The sequence below is a fragment of the Oncorhynchus gorbuscha genome, linkage group LG11 (assembly GCF_021184085.1).
Source record: "Oncorhynchus gorbuscha isolate QuinsamMale2020 ecotype Even-year linkage group LG11, OgorEven_v1.0, whole genome shotgun sequence".
Lineage (NCBI taxonomy): Eukaryota > Metazoa > Chordata > Actinopteri > Salmoniformes > Salmonidae > Oncorhynchus > Oncorhynchus gorbuscha.
Window position 1 is genome coordinate 88,043,356 of NC_060183.1, and position 19,626 is coordinate 88,062,981.

Here is a 19,626-nt window from a genome sequence, read left to right on the forward strand (position 1 = left end):
AGTTAAGGGGGTGAGCGGAGCCTGCCTCTGGAAGCTGGTTGACCTGTGCAGTGGGAGTTACCTCTTCCATAGGTTCCTCACGTAGACCACTTTCCTGCTCCAAAACAGTTTCCGGTCCTTGGCTCAGAGGGGATGGTTGATGGCTGAAACATATAGTTGATCCATCAACTCTTTGAGCTCTGGTGGGCTTGCCCTTTGATGTCGGAACCTCGACCACATAGTCCTTAAGATAACCAGGTGCTTGCCTGGTTCTTCTGGTGCTCCTGGTAGTTGAGGATGAAGCCTTTGTTGCTTTAGGCTTAGCTCCTGGATATTTCCTTTGTTCCAAGACCTTTCCCTCAGCTGCTCTCTCCTCCTCCCTTCTTCCTTCCAGTGGAGACAATTCTTCCCTCTCCGCCTCCATTTCCTTTTCACCTGTCTTTGGTTCAGTCATCATCCGGCTCAAAGGACCATTGAAAGATTAGTGGAATCTGTGTGGGTGCTGGACAGGTAGGATGACTGACAGTGAAGGTGAACAGGTGGTCACGTGTCAGGTGACAGAGGAATGTATGAGACTGAGGCAGGAATTCCTTTAACCATAAAGTGGTATATTTACTGGTAGTCTGTGCTGCATCACAAAGGAAACAAATAACATGTATACAATCAAATTCATAATCAAAGATCAAATCATAGCAGTCATTATTAACAATTCACATTACACAATATGTTTGAAGCGTGCGCTCCAAGCCGCTCGCTCCGCGGTGATAACTATAAACAATAACTGAATGGCCCACTCTCCCGATCACCACAGATCATTCAGATGAAAGGTAAGAGTCGGTGGACTTACGTGGATTCATGGACGCACAGAACTTCTGGATAAGATGGATTTAGGGAAGAGAAAGCAGCGAGATCAGGCGATGGCAATTTCCTCCTTTTATAGAGTTGAGATCTGTAGGACATTTCCACCTGACCTAATTAAAGCGCCCCTGGCCCAGCTGAGTAAATGGCAATTAATTAAAGGAGTATTCCACCAACTCCATGGGCCTTTTCTACAGTGCATGTAATTGTGAAGGACACTGTAGGAGTGAGGAATAACATTGTGGAAGAGACAAAAAGTGAGAAAAATGAAAATGTCTGCAAGTATTCATACTTGCTAAATACAGTGACTAAGTCGCTAAGTTGGCAACACTGAAAGTTAGTGAGGGAATATGTCTCCAGCTTCAGCGATTTTTGCAATTCGTTCCAGTCATTGTCAGCAGAGAACTGTAAGGAAAGACGGCCAAAGGAGGTGTTGGCTTTGGGGGTTGACCAGTGAGATATACCTGCTGGAGCACGTGCTACGGGTGGGTGTTGTTATCGTGACCAGTGAGCTGAGATAAGGCGGAGCTTTACCTAGCATAGACTAAAAAGATGACCTGGAGCGAGTCGGTCTGGCGATGAATATGTAGCGAGGGCCAGCCGACTAGAGCATACAGGTCGTAGTGGCCATATCAATACAATTGACCTTTTCTTTACACTGTTCTAATGAAAGTACATTTCCATAATATCATCTAGCTTCCATAAACGTCGAACAAGGATTGAACCCATGTGCTTCAGTTTACAAAAACAGATGACTTAGCACATCTATTTCCTTCTTAAAATGTCAACATTCTGGAAAGTAGAGTTGTGCAAAAGCTAATTTCACAACTAAATATACTCATCAGAGAATTTGGGGATTAACTTCAGACCGCATGCATTTCAAGTAGTACCTCAGAGACACATCCCCTTACTATATCACAGCAGGGTTGCCATTTTGAGAAAACTTTTTTTTCTTCAAAGTCCTTCCGTGAAAGAACCTTTCTTGGTACCAGGTATCTTTCAGAAAGGCACAGATGGGATTTGAACTGTAAAGAATTGCTATTCTCTTATACAAGTGATCAGCCTACTGCTAAATACATGGCTACAAATCACAGTAAAGGATGTGGGGCCCCCTACAGGATAACTCACGCACACATACCCCCATCCAGCACATACACAGTCCCCTTTAGCTGAACGGATGTGACAGCGGGATTCGAGAGTGACGGACGGCCCAGCTGAGCCAATGGCGGAAGACTACAGACGGACGGCCCAGCTGAACCAATCCAAAGATCCGATCTCCCAGAATCAACCTACTTTCTGTTTTGTATAAATTGTATTGTAACGGTTCACTCTTTCTCTTTTTCCTGCTGTTCTGTGCGAGCGAATGGGAGAGCCGTATATACGTGTACCAGATATTCTCACTCTGAATAAATCTGTCGCTTGTCGTACAATCTACCACCTTGTCTGAATCGATCCTTAACCGGCTCACCCTTCTACATATCCTTTTATCAACAGAACTTGGTAGCGGGAGGATGGTTTAATAACGGTCCGGTCGAAGAGAGTTGATTGGGTGTGAGAAGGAGAGTGACGGAAGGACGGTTCCAAAAAAGACGGGTGAAAGAAATTCGGGGGAGGACAATAATTCTGCTCAACTCGGGAAACTGATCTAAAAGGTGCACCATAAACAAGGTAAGCAAAACCTGTTAAATCAAACTTTGCATATTGTCGTATAGTCTGTCTAAATTTTGATCAGTATTTCCGAGTAAGTATGAATTCTTGTGTAAATTTATAATTTGCTGACAAGATTATTATTATTATTATTATTATTATTATTATTATTATTATTATTATATATTTATTATTATATTATTATTATAAGTTGAAAGTACAGTGAAGTGAACATATGTGGTACAAACCGGCGACGGCCGGGTGATTAAATCATTGATGAGATATCAGTAAGGGGGTAGTTAATTACTATTCATTAAATCTGGCGCCGAGGGGATAAATTGTAATTTTGTCCCGTGACCCGGTCAGCACAGTCTGATAGCTTTCAATGATGAGGTATCACTTTTGAGGCCTGGATTAGTTCCGATAGGGGTTAATAACAGATCAGTAAGTGAATAGTTAATTACTATTCATTAAACCTGGCGCCGAGGGGACAAATTGTAATTTTGTACCGAGACTCGGTCGAAGACCAGTCTGATGGTGTTGATTGATAGGGGTCGGACATGGATTTGGATAAGTTCCGATAGGGGTTAATAACAGATCAGTAAGTGAATAGTTAATTACTATTCATTAAACCTGGCGCCGAGGGGACAAATTGTAATTTTGTTCCGAGACTCGGTCGAAGACCAGTCTGATGGTGTTGATTGATAGGGGTCGGACATGGATTTGGATTAAGGATAATAAGGATCAGCACGGTAGAGATTAGGGATAAAAATCAGTAAGGGGATAGTTAATTACTATTCATTAAACCTGGCGCCGAGAGGGGAAAAGATTGGCAACTTTGTCCCGCGACTCGGTCGAAGTCCAGTCTGATAAGTAGTCCAAAAGATAGGCTGATAATGGTTAGAGAGAACACGTGTATTTGTAACTGTTCATATTAAAATGTAATGTGGTTGTAATCGTCTCCATCAAGATTGTTGATGGTTTGAGAGAGAGAGAGAACTCAAGAAGGGTTATTGGATAATCCGAAACTTATATGTTGTATGTAAACTTCCATGTTGTATGTATCTATAACTTCTGTGTAAAATGTATAATCAGGAACAAAATGACTGATGTATAATTGAAATAAGATCTGAATATAATAATTAATATTGTGACATTTACATTTACATTTAAGTCATTTAGCAGACGCTCTTATCCAGAGCGACTTACAAATTATATAGTCGAATAGATCCCTTGGTTGCGCGCTCCACAAAAGCTATACCAACCCAATCGTTTTTCTCGAACTGAATATTCAAGGAAAAGCTCTGAGATAAGGCAGAGTGTGAGCAATAGTGTCTCCTCGAATACATCGTTGTTATTAACTAACGACGGGCTAAGCATATTCTAATTATATTCAAGTAGTCTGGTAAAATTCCGATTAAGTTACGATTAATTTCCGATTGAATTAAAATTGAATTACGATTTAAAATTCACAATGGCGACCCCAATACTCCAAAGCTGAAGTTTAATGAGTTCCTAGATAAAAAAATAGAATATAGATCAGGGGGAAAGAGACAGTGGAAGGATATAAAGAAAGTCTGGGAGGGAGTAAAGTTAAGATGGACGCAAGCAGGTTACCTAGGAGGGGGACTGCCAACCGGGGTCCAGTTGAAAACAATGGAATGTGGGTTAAGGGAGACGTTGCAGGAAGCTAGAGACAAGGAAATGGGAAGAAACAAGGCCCATGTATTCAGGAACCTAGGGACCAAACAGAGAGAGAGAGCAGAAGAGGAACTACAGATAGGAACTTGGGCCATAGAAGAAGCGCAGAAAGCACAACTGAATAAAAATCCTGAAATAATGGGGGTGGTCACTTCCTCACAAGGGGCAGATGAACAGACGAGCTACCACCAGAAGATGGCGCCAAATCCCTTTCCCTCTGCCCTGGTCACTTCCTCACAAGGGGCAGATGAACAGACGAGCTACCACCAGGAGATGGCGCCAAATACATTCCCCTCTGCTCCATCAAAATCTGAGCCCTCAACAACCCAACCCCTTTACCCAGTCCTGTCAAATATGCCTCCACCTTATAATGAAGAGAAGAGAAGGGCTGGGCCCGCGTCAACACAGGCCCCTGTTTTCCTTGTAAAAGAAGGAGTACTAAAAGGGGATACTTTGATCATAGGGGGCCACCTGGAGTGTGAATTATTAGAACCTGGCCCACAGAGTTACTCCACACCAGGGGTGCACAAAGGTGCACACCAGGGCCATCTGACCTGCATGCCCCTCGATCTATGCGAGAACAGCTCCACCTCAGTGGCCACACAAGGAATCCATTCACAGATGGAGCAGGGGGCAACGGGAGCAGCTGGAAGTCAAAGGGGAGAGATACCCCCATCTCCCGCACATCCAGTGTATACGGAGAACATAAAGGGGAACCAAGGAGCGACATTCGTAAGGAATATTTCACAAGTGGCAGAATACCAGACGAAAATCTAATGTCTTTCAGCGAACCGGAAGAAGAGGGGGAAGATGATATGGAACTACAAGAGGAGAAAGAGGAAGACGTTCCCCTCATGTCTGCAGGTGTATAGGAGGCGAAAACCCAACTTAAACTCATGGAAGAGGTTACAGCAGAAACGGGTGAAGCAGTCCTGTTACAAGGGATTTTTAAGGGAAAATCAACCCCCGTTCAAACGGCAGTAAGACAGTCGCAGCGCATCATAGATAGACAAAGGAGAAAAGGGGAAGAAGAAGCGAAAAAATGACAGGAGCTGTATCAAATGCCACTCAGGATGGATGAAAAATCTAACCGAGAGGAATACGTTGCCTGGAAGATGCAAGATTTAACGGCCCTGATGGAACAGCTTCCGAGCTTACATGGGGGGGCCTCAGCCTGGCTGTTTCAGCTTCAAGCCTTAACTTCCGGGGTCCGGCTTGCCCTGGGGGACATGAAAGCCTTATTGGCTAGGTCAACCGACTACATGACCATGAAGGCCATAATAAACACAGCAGGACTGGGATCCCATGGGGCTTCAACAGAACCTGAAAAATATAGGGGAGCACTGTGGGATGAGCTGAGAAGGGCATATCCCACCGAGAAAAACTATGACACCCTTACCTCGTTCACTATGGAAGAAGGGGAGAAGGCAGCTCAATACCTGGACAGGGCAAAGACAACCTGGAGATCAGTGCATATTGATAGGGGCCATCTCTGGACGAGTTTGGGGAAAGTGGGTCCCGGGTTTGTTATTTTTATTGTAGTGACAGGAGTCTCCGTAGGGATTCTCCTGTGGGTATTAGAGCACCATACACCTACATCACAAGCAGGTATAGGACCCTCTAATGGGTCATCCAACATGACCACATCCATGGCACATATAGAACTGATTAATCATTTGCACAAGAGGTTTTACACCACCCCTGACACTAATTGTATGGCAAACGACATACAGAGCACGACCGTTTGCGTCCCCGTTACCGCAACTAATATCATTGACATCCCTTGGGGAGTTTAGGCACTCTAGGCAAAAGGGAAGGGAACAGTTAGGGCCCGATCCACTCTGGTTTTCCGGTCATGTCTGGTATATGACATTAGGGAAGGTTGATGATTGGTCTTGGAAAAATTTGGTGGGGGAGACAGGTGATGGGTGGGAAGACTGGACAACAAACGAGGAGGCAGTGAAATGGCGGAAGCGACTGACTTTAACTGAGACAAAAACGGGACTGAAACTTACCATTAGGCCAGGGGCCAGCCCTTAGGGTGTTATGATTTCATTCTGGCCCCTACGGATTCTGGGTTCTGCTATTGGCTGTGGCGAATTTGCGTGACTACTAATCCTAAGCCAAATTCGGTTACAGTAAGGAATGACATGACCACACCCAGAAAAGGGCCCCCAATATCCCCACTGTTTGGCCCGGTGGAGGCAATATCCAGGCTTAAAAGTCCGGATGATGTAATTTTAACAGCTACAGGAGTCTCAGGTTTTTCCAATAATTGGCTATTATTGACCGAGGAAGCGGCAAATACCACGAGGCAGAGTTGTGTGGTGTGCATGGGAGCTCGTCCATTGCTCCGCATTGTCCCAGCAGTAGTGACTCTAGCATGTCTGATCCCTCTTATGACTACAGATAACCCCAGGGATAATTGTGCTGCCTGGGATGCTGTCTATCCGGTTACTGATTTCACCACTAGGAACCCAGTATTTTCTAACCAGGTTGCAAGGGCAAATTTTACCTGTGTAAATGTGACTGGAGGAGGAACCGAAGTGGGATGGATTCCTGCGGATTGGTGTCTGAATACAGTTAATATTAAAGGGAGTTTCAGGCCAATATCCAGAGCAGATGTGTGGTGGTGGTGTGGTAGTACGGTCCTGTTTGATAAGTTACTCTCCAACGGTACTGGACGCTGTGCACTTGTTACTCTCTTGTTGCCTGTTTCTATCTACCCTATAGGAGCCGAGGACCTCGTTCTGCGGATTCAGGAGTGAATCCCGGATATAGGGGACGGTCCAGGCGAGCCACCACCCCATCTAATGGAGACCCCTCCTACATAGACGCTATTGGAGTCCCTAGGGGAGTGCCTGATGAATATAAGCTAATAGATCAGGTAGCTGCAGGATTTGAATCATCCATCTGTTGGTGGTGCACAATTAACAAAAATGTGGATCGTATCAACTATATACATTACAACGTCCAAAGACTAGGCAACTGGACTCAGCAGGGCTTTGAAGCGGTACACGGCCAACTGGCTGCTACCAGCCTGATGGCTTTCCAAAATAGAATTGCTATTGATATGTTACTCTCTGAGAAGGGCGGAGTTTGTTCTATGTTTGGGGACCAGTGTTGTACTTTCATCCCTAATAACACAGCCTCGGATGGTAGTTTGACGGTCGCGTTGGAGGGTCTGCGGACGCTTAATGGTAAAATGAAATCTCATTCTGGGATAGATACCTCGATGTGGGACTCTTGGATGAGTGCGTTTGGTAAATATAAAACCCTGGTTTCCTCCATTTTGGTCTCCATTTCGGTGTTCGCTTCTATTTTAGTTCTCTGTGGATGCTGTTGCATTCCATGTATCCGTTCCCTTACCACTAGGGTTATCTCTAAAGCTATTGACCCTTCCTCCCCTCCCAGATGTTTCCTCTGCTTCCTAAAGACCTACTGGAATTCGAGGATGAGGAGGAGAGTACCTACTAAGTTTACATTATATCTGCTGTGACCTTGTATGGATGTATGTATGTGTTATGCATGTGGGTCATTTCCACATGACTGGTTTTGTCATGCAGGTGAAAGAGGACCCAAAAGCGACTTAACAGAAACAGAGTTTATTCAAGTCCAAACAGAAAACGACAAATCCTGAATCCTTAACAGGAAATGTCCAAACAGGGAATAACAGAAATCCTCTAGTCTGTAGAGGGGAATAACAGGAGAAGCGGCCACAGACTGCAGGTCGCTTCCGGGTAGGCGCAGGCCGTAGCTGACAGAGACACCTGCTCACACGCAGCATCTGATGAAGGCAAAAACACGACAGGACAGGGCGATACACAATCACAGCACGGTGAATTCTAAACAAGGAACCGACAGGACAGGAACGGAACACAAAGGAAGAAATAGGGACTCTAATCAGGGAAAGGATCGGGAACAGGTGTGGGAAGACTAAATGATGATTAGGGGAATAGGAACAGCTGGGAGCAGGAACGGAACGATAGAGAGAAGAGAGAGCGAGAGAGTGAGAGAGGGGAGGGGAGAGAGAGGGATAGAAAGAGGGAAAGAACCTAATAAGACCAGCAGAGGGAAACGAATAGAATGGGGAGCACAGGGACAAGACATGATAATAAATGACAAACATGACAGTACCCCCCACTCACCGACCGCCTCCTGGCGCACTCGAGGAGGAATCCTGGCGGCAACGGAGGAAATCATCGATGAGTGAACGGTCCAGCACGTCCCGAGACGGAACCCAACTCCTCTCCTCAGGACCGTAACCCTCCCAATCCACTAAGTATTGGTGACCCCGTCCCCGAGAACGCATGTCCATGATCTTATGTACCTTGTAAATAGGTGCGCTCTCGACAAGGACGGGAGGGGGGAGGGAAGACGAACGGGGGTGCGAAGAAAGGGCTTAACACAGGAGACATGGAAGACAGGATGGACGCGACGAAGATGTCGCGGAAGAAGCAGTCGCACAGCGACAGGATTGACGACCTGGGAGACACGGAACGGACCAATGAACCGCGGAGTCAACTTACGAGAAGCTGTCGTAAGAGGAAGGTTGCGAGTGGAAAGCCACACTCTCTGGCCGCAACAATACCTTGGACTCTTAATCCTGCGTTTATTGGCGGCTCTCACCGTCTGTGCCCTGTAACGGCAAAGTGCAGACCTCACCCTCCTCCAGGTGCGCTCACAACGTTGGACAAACGCTTGAGCGGAGGGAACGCTGGACTCGGCAAGCTGGGATGAGAACAGAGGAGGCTGGTAACCCAGACTACTCTGAAACGGAGATAACCCGGTAGCAGACGAAGGAAGCGAATTGTGAGCGTATTCTGCCCAGGGGAGCTGTTCTGCCCAAGACGCAGGGTTTCTGAAAGAAAGGCTGCGTAGTATGCGACCAATCGTCTGATTGGCCCTCTCTGCTTGACCGTTAGACTGGGGATGAAACCCGGAAGAGAGACTGACGGACGCACCAATCAAACGACAGAACTCCCTCCAAAACTGTGACGTGAATTGCGGGCCTCTGTCTGAAACAGCGTCTAACGGGAGGCCATGAATTCTGAATACATTCTCAATAATGATTTGTGCCGTCTCCTTAGCGGAAGGAAGTTTAGCGAGGGGAATGAAATGTGCCGCCTTAGAGAACCTATCGACAACCGTAAGAATCACAGTCTTCCCCGCAGACAAAGGCAGACCGGTAATGAAGTCTAAGGCGATGTGAGACCATGGTCGAGAAGGAATGGGGAGCGGTCTGAGACGACCGGCAGGAGGAGAGTTACCCGACTTAGTCTGCGCGCAGTCCGAACAAGCAGCCACGAAACGGCGCGTGTCACGCTCCTGAGTCGGCCACCAAAAGCGCTGGCGAATAGACGCCAGAGTGCCTCGAACACCGGGATGACCAGCTAACTTGGCAGAGTGAGCCCACTGAAGAACAGCCAGACGAGTGGAAACAGGAACGAAAAGGAGGTTACTAGGACAAGCGCGCGGCGACGCAGTGTGCGTGAGTGCTTGCTTAACCTGTCTTTCAATTCCCCAGACTGTTAACCCGACAACACGCCCATAAGGAAGAATCCCCTCGGGATCAGTAGAAGCCACAGAAGAACTAAACAGACGGGATAAGGCATCAGGCTTGGTGTTCTTGCTACCCGGACGGTAAGAAATCACAAACTCGAAACGAGCGAAAAACAACGCCCAACGAGCTTGACGGGCATTAAGTCGTTTGGCAGAACGGATGTACTCAAGGTTCTTATGGTCTGTCCAAACGACAAAAGGAACGGTCGCCCCCTCCAACCACTGTCGCCATTCGCCTAGGGCTAAGCGGATGGCGAGCAGTTCACGGTTACCCACATCATAGTTGCGCTCAGATGGCGACAGGCGATGAGAAAAATAAGCGCAAGGATGAACCTTATCGTCAGACTGGAAGCGCTGGGATAGAATGGCTCCCACGCCTACCTCTGAAGCGTCAACCTCGACAATGAATTGTCTAGTGACGTCAGGAGTAACGAGGATAGGAGCGGACGTAAACGTTCTTTTAGAAGATCAAAAGCTCCCTGGGCGGAACCGGACCACTTAAAACACGTCTTGACAGAAGTAAGAGCTGTGAGAGGGGCAGCAACTTGACCGAAATTACGAATGAAACGCCGATAGAAATTAGCGAAACCTAAAAAGCGCTGCAACTCGACACGTGACCTTGGAACGGGCCAATCACTGACAGCTTGGACCTTAGCGGAATCCATCTGAATGCCTTCAGCGGAAATAACGGAACCGAGAAAAGTAACGGAGGAGACATGAAAAGAGCACTTCTCAGCCTTTACGTAGAGACAATTCTCTAAAGGCGCTGTAGAACACGTCGAACGTGCTGAACATGAATCTCGAGTGACGGAGAAAAAATCAGGATATCGTCAAGATAGACAAAAACAAAGATGTTCAGCATGTCTCTCAGAACATCATTAACTAATGCCTGAAAAACAGCTGGCGCATTGGCGAGACCGAACGGCAGAACCCGGTACTCAAAATGCCCTAACGGAGTGTTAAACGCCGTTTTCCACTCGTCCCCCTCTCTGATGCGCACGAGATGGTAAGCGTTACGAAGGTCCAACTTAGTAAAGCACCTGGCTCCCTGCAGAATCTCGAAGGCTGATGACATAAGGGGAAGCGGATAACGATTCTTAACCGTTATGTCATTCAGCCCTCGATAATCCACGCAGGGGCGCAGAGTACCGTCCTTCTTCTTAACAAAAAAGAACCCCGCCCCGGCCGGAGAGGAAGAAGGCACTATGGTACCGGCGTCAAGAGACACAGACAAATAATCCTCGAGAGCCTTACGTTCGGGAGCCGACAGAGAGTATAGTCTACCTCGAGGAGGAGTGGTCCCCGGAAGGAGATCAATACTACAATCATACGACCGGTGAGGAGGAAGGGAGTTGGCTCGGGACCGACTGAAGACCGTGCGCAGATCATGATATTCCTCCGGCACTCCTGTCAAATCGCCAGGTTCCTCCTGAGAAGTAGGGACAGAAGAAACGGGAGGGATGGCAGACATTAAACACTTCACATGACAAGAAACGTTCCAGGATAGGATAGAATTACTAGACCAATTAATAGAAGGATTATGACATACTAGCCAGGGATGACCCAAAACAACAGGTGTAAACGGTGAACGGAAAATCAAAAAAGAAATAGTCTCACTGTGGTTACCAGATACTGTGAGGGTTAAAGGTAGTGTCTCAAATCTGATACTGGGAAGATGACTACCATCTAAGGCGAACATGGGCGTAGGCTTCTCTAACTCTCTGAAAGGAATGTCATGTTTCCGAACCCATGCTTCGTCCATGAAACAACCCTCAGCCCCAGAGTCTATCAAGGCACTACATGTAGCACCCGAACCGGTCCAGCGTAGATGGACCGACAAAGTAGTACAGGATTTTGATGGAGAGACTTGAGTAGTTGCGCTCACCTGTAGCCCTCCGCTTACAGATGAGCTCTGGCTTTTACTGGACATGAATTAACAAAATGTCCAGCAACTCCGCAATAGAGGCACAGGCGGTTGGTGATCCTCCGTTCCCTCTCCTTAGTCGAGATGCGAATCCCTCCCAGCTGCATGGGCTCAGTCTCAAAGCCAGAGGAGGGAGATGGTTGCGATGCGGAGCAGGGAAACACCGTTGATGCGAGCTCTCTTCCACGAGCCCGGTGACGAAGATCTACCCGTCGTTCTATGCGGATGGCGAGAGCAATCAAAGAGTCCACATCTGAAGGAACCTCCCGGGAGAGAATCTCATCCTTAACCACTGCGTGGAGTCCCTCCAGAAAACGAGCGAGCAGCGCCGGCTCGTTCCACTCACTAGAGGCAGCAAGAGTGCGAAACTCAATAGAATAATCCGTTATGGACCGTTCACCTTGGCATAAGGAAGCCAGGGCCCTAGAAGCCTCCCCACCAAAAACTGAACGGTCAAAACCCGAATCATCTCCTCTTTAAAGTTCTGGAACTTGTTAGAGCAATCAGCCCTTGCCTCCCAGATAGCTGTGCCCCATTCTCGAGCCCGGCCAGTAAGGAGTGAAATGACGTAAGCAACCCGAGCTCTCTCTCTAGAGTATGTGTTGGGTTGGAGAGAGAACACAATCTCACACTGCGTGAGAAAGGAGCGGCACTCAGTGAGCTGCCCGGAGTAGCAAGGTGGGTTATTAACCCTAGGTTCTGGAGGCTCGGCAGGCCAGGAAGTAACAGGTGGCACGAGACGTAGACTCTGGAACTGTCCAGAGAGGTCGGAAACCTGAGCGGCCAGGTTCTCCACGGCATGGCGAGCAGCAGACAATTCCTGCTCGTGTCTGCCGAGCATGGCTCCTTGGATCTCGACGGCAGTGTAACGAGCGTCTGAAGTCGCTGGGTCCATTCCTTGGTCGGTTCCTTCTGTCATGCAGGTGAAAGAGGACCCAAAAGCGACTTAACAGAAACAGAGTTTATTCAAGTCCAAACAGAAAACGACAAATCCTGAATCCTTAACAGGAAATGTCCAAACAGGGAATAACAGAAATCCTCTAGTCTGTAGAGGGGAATAACAGGAGAAGCGGCCACAGACTGCAGGTCGCTTCGGGTAGGCGCAGGCCGTAGCTGACAGAGACACCTGCTCACACGCAGCATCTGATGAAGGCAAAAACACGACAGGACAGGGCGATACACAATCACAGCACGGTGAATTCTAAACAAGGAACCGACAGGACAGGAACGGAACACAAAGGAAGAAATAGGGACTCTAATCAGGGGAAAGGATCGGGAACAGGTGTGGGAAGACTAAATGATGATTAGGGGAATAGGAACAGCTGGGAGCAGGAACGGAACGATAGAGAGAAGAGAGAGCGAGAGAGTGAGAGAGGGAGGGGGAGAGAGAGGGATAGAAAGAGGGAAAGAACCTAATAAGACCAGCAGAGGGAAACGAATAGAATGGGGAGCACAGGGACAAGACATGATAATAAATGACAAACATGACAGGTTTAGTTTATGTCACATCTCTTTGGAGATGTGAAGAGAGGGAATCACAACGTTTTCCCGCTGGGAAAAGTTGGCGTAATGTGGACAATCATTTTTACTTTTATTTGAGCTGTTGTTCTCCGCTCTGTTGAATGAGGGTTGTAAGTTCCTAGGTGGCTGGTAGCCAACTTAGTACATAATGGGATTGAGCGGAGAACATGATGGTATATATATATCTATTTCTGTGTAATACAGTGCCTTATTTCTTAGTCCATTAGGGAGAAGTTTCTCTTTGTGTCTGGATCTAGTTAGGTTGTGTCACGTCTCTGGTGAGACGTGAAGAGAGGGTTTTGTAAAGAATTGCTATTCTCTTATACAAGTGATCAGCCTACTGCTAAATACATGGCTACAAATCACAGTAAAGGATGTGGGGCCCCCTACAGGATAACTCACGCACACACACCCCCATCCAGCACATACACAGTCCCCTTTAGCTGAACGGATGTGACGGCGGGATTCGAGAGTGACGGACGGCCCAGCTGAGCCAATGGCGGAAGACTACAGACGGACGGCCCAGCTGAACCAATCCAAAGATCCGATCTCCCAGAATCAACCTACTTTCTGTTTTGTATAAATTGTATTGTAACGGTTCACTCTTTCTCTTTTTCCTGCTGTTCTGTGCGAGCGAATGGGAGAGCCGTATATACGTGTGACCGACACCTTACCGCTTGGCCACCATGCCACTCTATGCTGTAAGATATTTATCAACATTCTGGAAAGTAGGAGTTGTGTAATGTGAATTTGGCACACAACTAAACTCAGTGGAGAACCTTGAACCAAGGACCTCATACATAAATAGCATGCACTCCCCTCTGAGCTTCGATACCATTTTATTTGCAGATAAAATGCAATATTAATACAATGTACTTTTTATATACACCACTCCATTGAAACTACAATGAAATGATAGCAGCAATTCTAAATACAAGCAAGTATGGACAGTCATCTAACCCATGAACTTCAGTTTTTGAAAATGATGCAATTGAAGTTGGCAACCATGCCACTTCTGTTCCATAAATGTAGGAACAGGATTGAACACATGTCCTTCAGATTACAAGCGCAAATTATTCAGCACATCTCTGTTTCCTGCTGAGAATTTCAACATTCTGGAAAGAAGGAGATGGGTCATTGCAAAAAATGTTATGGAGAAGCTGGGGATTGAACCCAGGACCTCATACATGCAAAGCATGCGCTCTACCACTGAGCTACATCCCCTTTCTGTGAAAGAAAAAATGTTTTCTTATTTTTTTAATTTCACCTATAATTATCCAGGTAAGCCAGTTGAGAACAAGTTTTCATATTCAACTGCGACCTGGCCAAGATAAAGCAAAGCAGCGCAACACAAACAACAACACAGAGTTACAGATGGAATAAACAAGCGTACAGTCAATAACACAATAGAAGAAGAAAAAGAAAGTCTATATACAGTGCGTGCAAATGGAGGTAAGGCAATAAATAGGCCATTGTAGCGAAGTTTTTACAATTTAGCAAATTAACACTGGAGTGATAGATGAGCAGATGATGATGTGAGAGTAGAAATATTGGTGTGCAAAGAGCAGAAAGTAAATTAAAACAATATGGGGATTAGGTAGGTAGATTGGGTGGGCTATTTACAGATGGGCTTTGTACAGCTGCAGCGATCAGTTAGCTGCTCAGATAGCCAATGTTTAAAGTTAGCAGTGTTGCCAACACCTCAGTAAGGAAAGTAGCTATTGGCTGTCCTAAAAGTCGCTAGAAGTTGCTAAATGATGTCATCACCTAATTTGCATAATTGTGCATGTAATTGTGATGGACACTGTAGGAGTGAGGAATAACATTGTGGAAGAGACAAAAAGTGAGAAAAATTAAAATGTCTGCAAGTATTCATACTTGCTAAATACAGTGACTAAGTCGCTAAGTTGGCAACACTGAAAGTTAGTGAGGGAATATGTCTCCAGCTTCAGCGATTTTTGCAATTCGTTCCAGTCATTGTCAGCAGAGAACTGTAAGGAAAGGCGGCCAAAGGAGGTGTTGGCTTTGGGGGATGACCAGTGAGATATACCTGCTGGAGCACGTGCTACGGGTGGGTGTTGTTATCGTGACCAGTGAGCTGAGATAAGGCGGAGCTTTACCTAGCATAGACTAAAAAGATGACCTGGAGCGAGTCGGTCTGGCGATGAATATGTAGCGAGGGCCAGCCGACTACAGCATACAGGTCGTAGTGGCCATATCAATACAATTGACCTTTTCTTTACACTGTTCTAATGAAAGTACATTTCCATAATATCATCTAGCTTCCATAAACGTCGAACAAGGATTGAACCCATGTGCTTCAGTTTACAAAAACAGATGACTTAGCACATCTATTTCCTTCTTAAAATGTCAACATTCTGGAAAGTAGAGTTGTGCAAAAGCTAATTTCACAACTAAATATACTCATCAGAGAATTTGGGGATTAACTTCAGACCGCATGCATTTCAAGTAGTAGCTCAGAGACACATCCCCTTACAATATCATAGCAGGGTTGCCATTTTGAGAAGAAAAAAAATTCTTCAAAGTCCTCCAGTGAAAGAACCTTTCTTGGTAACAGGTATCTTTCAGTAAGGCACAGATGGGATTTGAACCCATGATCTTCGGTTTACAAGACCGACACCTTACCGCTTGGCCACCATGCCACTCTTTGCTGCAAGATATTTATCAACATTCTGGAAAGTAGGAGTTGTGTAATGTGAATTTGGCACACAACTAAACTCAGTGGAGAACCTTGGGATTGAACCAAGGACCTCATACATAAATAGCATGCACTCCCCTCTGAGCTTCGATACCATTTTATTTGCAGATAAAATGCAATATTAATACAATGTACTTTTTATATACACCACTCCATTGAAACTACAATGAAATGATAGCAGCAATTCTAAATACAAGCAAGTATGGACAGTCATCTAACCCATGAACTTCAGTTTTTGAAAATGATGCAATTGAAGTTGGCAACCATGCCACTTCTGTTCCATAAATGTAGAACAGGGATTGAACACATGTCCTTCAGATTACAAGCGCAAATTATTCAGCACATCTCTGTTTCCTGCTGAGAATTTCAACATTCTGGAAAGAAGGAGATGGGTCATTGCAAAAAATGTTATGGAGAAGCTGGGGATTGAACCCAGGACCTCATACATGCAAAGCATGCGCTCTACCACTGAGCTACATCCCCTTTCTGTGAAAGAAAAATATGTTTCTTATTTTTTTAAATTTCACCTATAATTATCCAGGTAAGCCAGTTGAGAACAAGTTTTCATATTCAACTGCGACCTGGCCAAGATAAAGCAAAGCAGCGCAACACAAACAACAACACAGAGTTACAGATGGAATAAACAAGCGTACAGTCAATAACACAATAGAAGAAGAAAAAGAAAGTCTATATACAGTGCGTGCAAATGGAGGTAAGGCAATAAATAGGCCATTGTAGCGAAGTTTTTACAATTTAGCAAATTAACACTGGAGTGATAGATGAGCAGATGATGATGTGCAAGTAGAAATATTGGTGTGCAAAGAGCAGAAAGTAAATTTAAAACAATATGGGGATTAGGTAGGTAGATTGGGTGGGCTATTTACAGATGGGCTTTGTACAGCTGCAGCGATCAGTTAGCTGCTCAGATAGCCAATGTTTAAAGTTAGCAGTGTTGCCAACACCTCAGTAAGGAAAGTAGCTATTGGCTGTCCTAAAAGTCGCTAGAAGTTGCTAAATGATGTCATCACCTAATTTGCATAATTGTGCATGTAATTGTGATGGACACTGTAGGAGTGAGGAATAACATTGTGGAAGAGACAAAAAGTGAGAAAAATTAAAATGTCTGCAAGTATTCATACTTGCTAAATACAGTGACTAAGTCGCTAAGTTGGCAACACTGAAAGTTAGTGAGGGAATATGTCTCCAGCTTCAGCGATTTTTGCAATTCGTTCCAGTCATTGTCAGCAGAGAACTGTAAGGAAAGGCGGCCAAAGGAGGTGTTGGCTTTGGGGGATGACCAGTGAGATATACCTGCTGGAGCGCGTGCTACGGGTGGGTGTTATCGTGACCAGTGAGCTGAGATAAGGCGGAGCTTTACCTAGCATAGACTAAAAAGATGACCTGGAGCGAGTCGGTCTGGCGATGAATATGTAGCGAGGGCCAGCCGACTACAGCATACAGGTCGTAGTGGCCATATCAATACAATTGACCTTTTCTTTACACTGTTCTAATGAAAGTACATTTCCATAATATCATCTAGCTTCCATAAACGTCGAACAAGGATTGAACCCATGTGCTTCAGTTTACAAAAACAGATGACTTAGCACATCTATTTCCTTCTTAAAATGTCAACATTCTGGAAAGTAGAGTTGTGCAAAAGCTAATTTCACAACTAAATATACTCATCAGAGAATTTGGGGATTAACTTCAGACCGCATGCATTTCAAGTAGTAGCTCAGAGACACATCCCCTTACAATATCATAGCAGGGTTGCCATTTTGAGAAAAAAAAATTCTTCAAAGTCCTCCAGTGAAAGAACCTTTCTTGGTAACAGGTATCTTTCAGTAAGGCACAGATGGGATTTGAACCCATGATCTTCGGTTTACAAGACCGACACCTTACCGCTTGGCCACCATGCCACTCTTTGCTGCAAGATATTTATCAACATTCTGGAAAGTAGGAGTTGTGTAATGTGAATTTGGCACACAACTAAACTCAGTGGAGAACCTTGGGATTGAACCAAGGACCTCATACATAAATAGCATGCACTCCCCTTCTGAGCTTCGATACCATTTTATTTGCAGATAAAATGCAATATTAATACAATGTACTTTTTATATACACCACTCCATTGAAACTACAATGAAATGATAGCAGCAATTCTAAATACAAGCAAGTATGGACAGTCATCTAACCCATGAACTTCAGTTTTTGAAAATGATGCAATTGAAGTTGGCAACCATGCCACTTCTGTTCCATAAATGTACGAACAGGGATTGAACACATGTCCTTCAGATTACAAGCGCAAATTATTCAGCACATCTCTGTTTCCTGCTGAGAATTTCAACATTCTGGAAAGAAGGAGATGGGTCATTGCAAAAAATGTTATGGAGAAGCTGGGGATTGAACCCAGGACCTCATACATGCAAAGCATGCGCTCTACCACTGAGCTACATCCCCTTTCTGTGAAAGAAAAATATGTTTCTTATTTTTTTAAATTTCACCTATAATTATCCAGGTAAGCCAGTTGAGAACAAGTTTTCATATTCAACTGCGACCTGGCCAAGATAAAGCAAAGCAGCGCAACACAAACAACAACACAGAGTTACAGATGGAATAAACAAGCGTACAGTCAATAACACAATAGAAGAAGAAAAAGAAAGTCTATATACAGTGCGTGCAAATGGAGGTAAGGCAATAAATAGGCCATTGTAGCGAAGTTTTTACAATTTAGCAAATTAACACTGGAGTGATAGATGAGCAGATGATGATGTGTAAGTAGAAATATTGGTGTGCAAAGAGCAGAAAGTAAATTAAAACAATATGGGGATTAGGTAGGTAGATTGGGTGGGCTATTTACAGATGGGCTTTGTACAGCTGCAGCGATCAGTTAGCTGCTCAGATAGCCAATGTTTAAAGTTAGCAGTGTTGCCAACACCTCAGTAAGGAAAGTAGCTATTGGCTGTCCTAAAAGTCGCTAGAAGTTGCTAAATGATGTCATCACCTAATTTGCATAATTGTGCATGTAATTGTGATGGACACTGTAGGAGTGAGGAATAACATTGTGGAAGAGACAAAAAGTGAGAAAAATGAAAATGTCTGCAAGTATTCATACTTGCTAAATACAGTGACTAAGTCGCTAAGTTGGCAACACTGAAAGTTAGTGAGGGAATATGTCTCCAGCTTCAGCGATTTTTGCAATTCGTTCCAGTCATTGTCAGCAGAGAACTGTAAGGAAAGGCGGCCAAAGGAGGTGTTGGCTTTGGGGGATGACCAGTGAGATATACCTGCTGGAGCACGTGCTACGGGTGGGTGTTGTTATCGTGACCAGTGAGCTGAGATAAGGCGGAGCTTACCTAGCATAGACTAAAAAGATGACCTGGAGCGAGTCGGTCTGGCGATGAATATGTAGCGAGGGCCAGCCGACTACAGCATACAGGTCGTAGTGGCCATATCAATACAATTGACCTTTTCTTTACACTGTTCTAATGAAAGTACATTTCCATAATATCATCTAGCTTCCATAAACGTCGAACAAGGATTGAACCCATGTGCTTCAGTTTACAAAAACAGATGACTTAGCACATCTATTTCCTTCTTAAAATGTCAACATTCTGGAAAGTAGAGTTGTGCAAAAGCTAATTTCACAACTAAATATACTCATCAGAGAATTTGGGGATTAACTTCAGACCGCATGCATTTCAAGTAGTAGCTC

The 19,626-nt window shown here is 45.2% G+C and overlaps 5 non-coding genes across 5 annotated transcripts; all 5 read right to left on the minus strand.

The window, feature by feature from the left end:
- Window positions 1-14,344: 14,344 nt before the first annotated feature.
- Window positions 14,345-14,416, minus strand: trnaa-ugc. Its single transcript has one exon. It is a non-coding gene; the product is annotated as a tRNA-Ala (tRNA).
- Window positions 14,417-15,783: 1,367 nt separating this feature from the next.
- On the minus strand, window positions 15,784-15,855 carry trnat-ugu. Its single transcript has one exon. It is a non-coding gene; the product is annotated as a tRNA-Thr (tRNA).
- A 467-nt stretch (window positions 15,856-16,322) lies between these two features.
- trnaa-ugc lies at window positions 16,323-16,394 on the minus strand. Its single transcript has one exon. It is a non-coding gene; the product is annotated as a tRNA-Ala (tRNA).
- A 1,364-nt stretch (window positions 16,395-17,758) lies between these two features.
- trnat-ugu lies at window positions 17,759-17,830 on the minus strand. The gene has a single exon. It is a non-coding gene; the product is annotated as a tRNA-Thr (tRNA).
- A 469-nt stretch (window positions 17,831-18,299) lies between these two features.
- Window positions 18,300-18,371, minus strand: trnaa-ugc. Its single transcript has one exon. It is a non-coding gene; the product is annotated as a tRNA-Ala (tRNA).
- Between the last annotated feature and the right edge of the window lie 1,255 nt (window positions 18,372-19,626).